Source organism: Rhineura floridana, chromosome 2, assembly GCF_030035675.1.
Source record: "Rhineura floridana isolate rRhiFlo1 chromosome 2, rRhiFlo1.hap2, whole genome shotgun sequence".
Classification (NCBI taxonomy): Eukaryota; Metazoa; Chordata; class Lepidosauria; order Squamata; family Rhineuridae; genus Rhineura; species Rhineura floridana.
The window spans coordinates 96,613,328-96,622,620 of record NC_084481.1 but is presented as its reverse complement, the minus strand read 5'-3'; positions in this window follow the sequence as shown (position 1 = coordinate 96,622,620).

The window sequence follows — 9,293 nt, the reverse complement described above, 5'->3', positions numbered from 1 at the left end:
AACATTGAGAACTGAATACTGGAAGATACAGAAATTGATAGAAACTGCAGTTGATAGATTTGCCCATTATGTCTATTTACTGAGTCTATTCTGCATATGACTTAGATACAACCCAAAGATAGCATTATCACAAAATACTATCATGGTTCAGCAAAGAAGAAGAAACTTTGACAGATCTACTTTTGTGAATGTGAAAGACCCAGAGGGAGGCAGTGTGAAGAGGCAGAGCAGTGCAGTTCAAACAGGGAAGGCATCCCTGCCCATGATGGAAACACTGGAGGAGGGATAATGCCCAAAGAAAAGAAGTAGAGAAGGTGGAAGATCCTAAGGAATTGGAATGGGATAGAGAGTTGTGAGAGAAGAAACACAAACAATAGCCTGGTAGCATCAACTGAGGTGCAACCAGTATGGCCAGGGCCCAGAGTCAAAGATGGAGAGAACTTCACCTTCCAGACCAGTGCCAAATTCAGAGGGAGGTGGTGATGCACTAGGAGATATAGGAACAATTAAAGGGGCTCCAAAACTCCAAGCTCTAGAGGAATGGGGAGACTAGGGATAGGATCACCACTATAACCTTAAGCAATAAACTAGTGAGCTAGAAGGGTGTTTGAGTTGTTTCATTTGAGAGTCTATGGAAATGTATGGCATGGGACCTTCCCCAGCAGGCCCCTAGAGGACAGAGGATGAATCTTATTTATTTATTTATTTTAAACTCGAATCCAGATGTAGCAAAATAAATTTTTATGATAGTAAGCCCTGTCACACAAATGCACACACGTCCCACCTACCTCTCTGCGAAGGGCCCTTTCTTAGGTTGGGTGAGTAGAGCTTCTGATGCCTCCATCACCATCTTGGTTGATGGCATGCATGCATGCTAAGTGCACACATCAGGACCTTAGGGAAACCTCAGCCGCCATCTTGGTTGATGGCAGGTTTGCGCCTTCAGTGCAACCAGCATTTATGTCAAGGGAGAGGTAGATGGAGCACGTTGCAGGTGGGAGTTGCAGGCCTGCATGGCAGTGGGGGATACCTGGGAAGGGAGCACTACCCACCCTCCCTAAGGAGGGGCCCTTGGTCAGGGCCCAACTTGGCCACCCTCTGGCACCGGCCCTGGTGGTTACAAAAGTGTTGATGTTATAACTGAGTGCTTCCCTTGGGATAGGAGTCAAACCAGGCTGAATTAAGTTGCTCCAAAAATTACCTCCCCAAGGAGGTTCACTACAGTCTTGTGTTCTCCCTATTCCTCATTGACCCTGTAATGTGTTCCAACAGCCTCCATGTGCCATTGCCCTTAGATCTACTCTGGAGTATTGGAATATGGCATACTTCCCCAACTTGGTGGCCTCCAGATATTGCAGGACTATAACTCCCATTGTCCCTGACCATCAGCCATGCTGACTGGGGCTGAGGGAATTTGTAGCCTAACATCTGGGGAGCACCAGGATGGGGAAGGCTGGAATATGGCATGCCTGCACTTGCGTAGCTTATGCTTATCAAAATGAACAAGTATTGCGAGGACTTCCCGGAAGGATTGCTCCGCCTGTGGCTGCCTCTGAGATGAGCTCTGTCTCAGAGGAAGCTTTTTTCAGTTTAAAATCAGTCAAAAGGGAACTTTGACTGGTATAAATGTTCTCCCAGGCAAGGGTGAACCGAAGAGATTATCCACAGAAACTTCGTTGGGCTGTCGGTGGCTGGAATTGATCAGGAATTCCCTGGGAAAAGAAGGCATACCTAGCAGCCGAGGACAGAGTTAGGACTTCCAGCAAGCTGGACTGGAAAAAGTGAGACGTTTTTCTTTTAAACGATCTACAACAGGCGAGCTTTCTTCTGTCTAATCTTATCGTTTGGCTTAAATTACTACAGCAAAAGAGAATTGTTTAAGAATCAGCAATCAAGATACCTGGGTGAGTTACACTTCTCTCTTTTATACAAGGAATTAAGGAGGAGGAAAGAAATTTTTTTAAAAAATTATCTTATTTTTTTATGGCAAAAAGCCGGCCTGAATTTGGAAACTATAAAGATTAAAACTGATGAGGGGCAACTTACCCGAACAGAAAATCTGATTTAGGAGTTACTGGAGACTTCCCGGAAGGAGTGCTCTGCTGGTGGTTCCCTCTGAGTGAGCTCTGTCTCAGAGGAAGCTTTTTTCAGTTAAAAACCAGTCAAGAGGAATTTTTGACTGGTGTAAATGTTCTCCAAGACAAAGGTGAACCGAAGAGATTATCCACGGAACTTCATTGAGCTGTAGATAGCTGGAATTGATCAGGAATCTCCTGAGATAAGAAGGCTTATCTAGCAGCGGAAGACGAAGTCAGGACTTCCAGCAAGCTGTGCTGAAAAAAAGCGATACGTTCTTAAAAACGTTCTATAACGAGCGAGCCTCCTTCTGTCTAAATCTTATCATTTGGTTTAAATTACTACAGTAAAAGAGACTTGTTTACGAATCAGCAATTGAGAAACCTGGGTGAGTCACACTTTTTTCCTTTTACACAAAATTAAAGAAGAAAGAAAATTTAAAGAAATTAATTTATAGCTTAATGACAAAAAGCTGGCTTAAAATTGGAATTATAAAGATTAAAACGGATGAGAGGCAATTTATCCGATAAGATGATTTGATTATTTGAAGGAAATATATCTGGAACTATTTTTTTTCTCTTTTTTTGGACTATTCTCTTTGGACGAATCTGCTGTTCGTGTATGTTACTGACGGCTGGGTGCTGTGAACCAAATTTGTTTTACATTCCTGGACGTGCAGGAGATAAGAACTGTGCTGGCTAGATCATATTAACAGGCCTGGAATATTAACTCTTTTGTTGTTGGGGAAAAAAAGAAACAGACTGCCTCTAGGTTTGGGAACATTGGTTAATAGCAGAAACTAAAGGTTTTTTTTCAAGAATGACAACTAGGAAAGCAGCTAAGGCCCTGGAACGAAGAGGTTCAACTGATGCACAGGAAGGAGCTGTCTCCCCAGACATGTTCCAGAAAATAATGGATGGGATTAATGATCTTAAACAAGATCTCAAACAAGAGATGAACCAGGATAGACAGGAAATTAAAGATGAATTTGGCAAAATGAAGATGAAATTGAAAGATATAAAAGATCATATCAAAATAGAAGTGGATGAGATTAAAGGCACAATTGGGCAAGTAACACAGGAGGTAAAAAATGTTAAAGGAAAGGTGCAAACCTTGGAGAATAGAACAGATATATTAAATATGGAATTGGAAAAAAATTTGGACTATATCACTGTGATGGAATTGAGAGATAAAGAATATTGTTTGAGATTTTCTGCAATTCCTGAAGAAACAGGCGAAGATATCAGAGATAAAATGGTTAATGCTCTGGTAAAATTTTTGGATTGGAATGAAGATCTGATGGAATTTGAAATAGATAAAGTTTATAGAATTAATTCAAGATATGCAACAATGAAAAAAATCCCAAGAGATGTGCTTGTGCATTTTGTAAAAAAGAGGACCAGAGATATGGTATTACAACAACACTTCAATAATATCTTTAAAATCGATGGCAAGGAAATACTGGTGATGAAATAAATCCCTATTAGACTTTTACGCAAGAGAAAAGAATATGCTTTCTTTACAGAAAAACTTAAACAATGTAAAATTCAATTTAGGTGGGATGTTCCAGAAGGAGTGATTTTTACATTCAGACAACAAAAATATCAATTGAATACTGTTCAAAAAGCAAGGGACTTTTTGAGAAAAGCTTCAAAAGACATGGAAGAAGACAAACTCAAAGACATGGATATAATTCCTGGGAAACAAAGTCAACAGGAACATGCAGAGGAGGGAAAGGAAAATGATGGATTAAAGGGAGCATCAGGTACTTTTTAAAATACATGCTTAAAGATGGATTACAAATATCTAACTTGGAATATAAATGGAGCCAATACGTCGCAGAAGAGAAAGTGTTTCATTATTTGAAAAAATTAAAATTGGATATAATTTGTTTACAAGAAACTCATATCAAGAAGAAAGATTCCAAATATTTGATTTGTAAAAATTTGGGTGAAGAATTTATTTTGGCTGGATCAAAAAAAAAATGGTGTTGTTCTTTATATTAACCCACAATTGTTTCCTAAATTGATATTATTGGACGATAGTGGTAGATTTGTGGGGGTTGAAATTACTTTACAGGGTACAAACATTTTGATAGTGGACATTTATGCCCCCAATGAAGATAAAACAAGGTTTTATACAGGACTTATGGAAAAATTGTCAGAGTTTTCATATGATCATTGGTGTGTTATGGGTGATTGGAATGGAGTAATTTTACCAAAAATGGACAGACTTTCTGAGAAAAATATTAAAGAGACACAGGGTAAATTACCGCAGATTTGTTTTGAATTGATGGATAATCTAGAATTGGTGGATGCTTGGAGACATATAAATGACAATGCAAAGGAATTTACTTATTTTTCAGAAAGACATTCTCGAGGATAGATATGATTTGGATGTCTAAAAACCTAGTGAAAGACATTTCCAAAATGGATATATTACCAAAAACCTTTTCGGATCACAATCCAGTGATATTGACTTTCAAAAAAAAAAATCTTGGATTTAGATGGAGATTAAATGAATCTTTATTACAGAATGATAAAACAGTGCAAGAATGTAAGAAGAAAGTAAAAGAGTTTTTTGAACACAATTTACATAAAGGAACAGATGAAAATATTGTTTGGGATACAAGTAAAGTATTTATGAGGGGATATTTTATTAAATGTAACTCTGAATTAAAAAAGAAGAAACAACAGAAAATGCAATTAATCCTGGAAGAAATAAAACAAAAAGAGGAAGACTTGAAAAAGAATCCAACTAAAGTTTCTATTGTAAATCAAATTAAAATGTTACAGAAACAAGTGTCAATGTTGACAGAGAAATTGAAAGGAAATTAAATTTTGCTAAACAAAGAACTTTTGAATTTGCAAATAAACCGGGGAAATGGTTAGCATATAAATTAAGAAAAGAACGACAAAAAAATCTTATTTTAAAGATACAAGAAGGAGATGAGATGTTGACAGATAATGTAAAAATCCAAAGGGTTTTTCATCAATATTATTCAACTTTGTACAAGTGTCAGGAAATTCCCTCTGAAAAAATAGAAGAGTATATATCTAAACAGAATTTGCCTAAAATTACAGATTTTCAGAGACAAGCTATTAATGGTCCTATTACATCAAGAGAAATATCTGAAGCTATAAGTAAAATTAAATTAGGAAAGGCGCCAGGACCGGATGGACTATCAGCAGTGTATTATAAATGTTTGGAGGAGGAACTCTTATTACCTTTACAGTATACAATGAATTCTATTTTGCAAGAGGGGAAGATACCGGACAGTTGGAAAAATGCCAATATAACATTAATACCTAAAGAGGAGCAGGACCTAACCAAAACAAAAAATTACCGGCCGATATCTTTATTGAATAATGACTATAAATTTTTTACAATGATTTTGGCAGAAAGAATGAAAATAATATTGCAACAATTTATTCAGGAAGATCAAGCGGGGTTTCTACCTAAAAGACAATTATGTGACAATGTCAGGAACGTTTTGAATGTGTTGGAATACTTAGAACAACGAAATGATAAACAAGCAGCTTTGATCTTTTTAGATGCTGAGAAAGCATTTGACAATTTGAATTGGAAATTTCTGTTTAAGGTCTTGGAACAAATGGATTTTGGAGATAATTTTATAAAATGGATCAGATCTATTTATACATCTCAGAAGGCACAGATAATTGTTAATGGGGGGTTAACGGACTCATGTGAAATACAAAAGGGTACAAGACAGGGATGTCCATTATCTCCTCTTTTATTTATCTTGGTCTTGGAAGTGCTGCTTAGAGATATAAGGCAAGATAAAAGGATTTCGGGAATAAAGATAAAAAAAGAGGAATATAAATTGAGAGCATTTGCTGATGATTTGATAATTGTATTAGAAAACCCTTTGGAAGGAATTAATGTTTTGATGGACAAATTAAAAGAATTTGGACTGTTAGCAGGATTTAAGATCAACAATCAAAAAACAAAGATGTTGGTGAAAAATTTATCTTCAAGGGAACAAAAAGAGTTGATGGACAAAACAGATTTTAAAATAGAGGAAAAGTTGAAATATTTAGGTATTATTATGACAAATAAAAATTCAAAGTTGTTTCATAATAATTATGAAAAACTATGGACAGAGATTAAGAAAGACTTGCTAAAATGGGATAAATTACAATTGTCATTAATGGGCAGAATATCCGTGATAAAAATGAATGTATTGCTGAGAATGATGTTTTTGTTTCAAACAATACCTGTAATATCCTCTGATTTACCTTTTAAACAATGGCAAAAAGATATTTCTAAATTTGTTTGGCAGGGAAAAAAACCAAGAGTTAAATTTAAATTATTACAAGACGCCAAAGAAAGAGGAGGACTGGGATTACCAAATTTGAGACTTTATTATGCTGCCTGCTGTCTAGTCTGGATAAAGGAATGGTTTTTATTGAGGAATAAAAGGCTATTGGATTTGGAGGGCCATAACCTGAAATGGGGATGGCATGGATATTTATGGTATGATAAAGTAAAAGTTAATGTGGATTTTAATAATCATTTTATAAGACGTCCTCTGTTGAAAATATGGAATAGATATAAACCAAGGTTTTACTCGAAAATACCATTATGTGTCTCAAGTCAAGAAGCATTTTATAGAAGAGAAATGGCTGGAAAAGAGAAATGGTTAACTTATCAAGAACTTTTAGAAAATGTATATGGAGAATATATAATGAAAGAGAGAGAACAACTGATAAAGGAAGGATATAGTTCTCAATGGTTTGCCTATTTACAATTGTTAGAGAGATATAAAATGGATAAAAAAATGTATGGGTTTGAAATAAGTAAATCTGATTTTGAAATAGGTTTGTGTACAAATGATGAAAATATAATTGCGAAAATGTATAAAGTCTTGCTGAAAATGGATATGGAAGAAGAACAAGTAAAAGAGTGTATGGTAAAGTGGGCAAAAAAATTTGGTTATAATATACAAATGGATCAATGGGAAAATATGTGGAAAAAAGGCTTGAGATTTACATTATGCTATAATCTTAAAGAAAATTTCTATAAAATGATGAATCGTTGGTACATGACTCCAGAAAAGTTGTCAAAAATGTATAGTAATGTTTCTAATGTTTGTTGGAAATGTAAACAACAAGAAGGATCATTTTATCATATGTGGTGGTTGTGTGAACAGGCAAAATTATTTTGGGCACAGATAGGTAGGATGATGCAAAAAATTCTAAAGATAAATATTCAGTCAAAACCAGAATTTTTTTTATTGGGTTTTATGGATAAGCAAATAGAAAAGAAATATGGAAGAATAATATTATATATGATTACGGCAGCAAGATTATTATATGCACAAAAGTGGAAAATGGAATCAACACCAACAACGGAAGAATGGCTATTGAAATTAATGGACTTAGTAGAGATGGATAAATTGACATGTTTACTTAGAGAAAAATCGACAGTTACATTTCTTAAGGAATGGAAGCCTCTCTTAGACTTTTTGTTGAAAGATAAAAATGAAATGATGATAATGGGATTTGACGATTAATTAAGATAGACTATGGAGAAAAGTGATTTTGTATGTATTAAGGGACAGGTTTGATATATATTATATATTTATAGCTGATCTGTGACAAATCGGAAGTCAAATTTTTTATTTTTATTTTTATTTTTATTGTGTTATGTTTTTTATTTTGTTTTGTCTGTTTTATGAAAATTTGAATAAAAATCATTGTAAAAAAAAAAATCTGATTTAGATGATTATTTGATTGATATATGTCTGGGACTATTTTTTCTTGGACTACTTTCTTTAGACGAATCTGCTGTTCGTGTATGTTACTAATTGTTCAGCGCTGTGAACCAAATTTGTTTTGCATTCTTGGACGTGCGGGAGATAAGAACTGTGCTGGCCAGATGATGTCAACAGGCATGGAATATTAACTCTTTTGTTGTTGGAAAAAAGCCTTTTTGTTTGGGAACAGTGGTTAATATCAGAAATTAAAGGCTTCTTTTAAGAATGACAACCAGGATTGCTGGAAAAAGAAATAAATTGCTCTTTGCTTGGGAATAGTGGCTATATTGGAAATTGAAGGGTTTTTTTTTCTCGGTCTTAAGAATGACAATCAAGAAAGTGGCTGAGACCCTGGATGTACAGGAAGGGGTCCTCTCTCTAAATATGTTTCAGAAAATAATGGATGAGATTGAGATGGCCAAACGGGAGCTGAGACAGGGTAGACAAGAGATGAAAATTGAATTTGGCAAAATGAAGCAGGAGCTGAAAGAAATAGGGGATTCTATGAGAGAGGAGGTAGATGAGATCAAAGATATAACTGGACAAGCAATAGAAGATGAAAGAAAAATTAAAGGGAGGATGCAAGTCCTGGAGATTGGAACAGATATACCAAGTGTGGAACTGGAAAAATATTTGGAGTTTGTGGATCCTGGAGATAAAGATTACTGTTTGGAATTCGGCGTTGTCCCTGGAGAAATTGATGAAGATATCAGAGATAAAGCTATCAATGTTTCGATGGAATTTCTGGACTGGAATGATTTGATGGAACTTGAAATAGAGAAAAATTATAGAATTAATTCCAGATATGTGACAATGGAAAAACTCTCAAGAGATGTGCTAGTGCATTTTGTAAAAAAGAGGAACAGAGATATGACTTTACAACAATATTTCAGCAACACATTCAGAATTGATGGCAAGGAAATATTTGTGATGAAGGAAATTCCCATCAGACTCTTACTATATGACTATGACTATGACAGCAAGATTATTATGGGTGCAAGGATGGAATTTGGAAGATGGAATTAACACTGATAATGGAAAAATGGCTATTGAAATTACTGGACCTAGCAGACTTGATGAGATGGATTAATTGACATGTTCATTTGGAGAAAAATCGATGGATATATTTCTCAAGGAGTGGAAACCTCTCTTTGACTTTTTGCGGAAAGAATAAAGTGATGTTAATGAGATTTGATTATTAATTAAGATAACTACTGGAGGAAAGTGATTTTGTAATATATTAAGAGACAGGTTTGCTATATATCATAGACCTATAACTGATCTGCGACAAATCGGAAGTCAACATTTTATTTTATTGTTTAATTTGTTTCTTTCTTGTTTTGTTTTGTTTTGTGTTTGAAAATTTGAATAAAATTAATGATAAAAAAATGAACAAGTATTGCATAACTCATCCTCCTCCAGTTTTCCCCAGAAATAT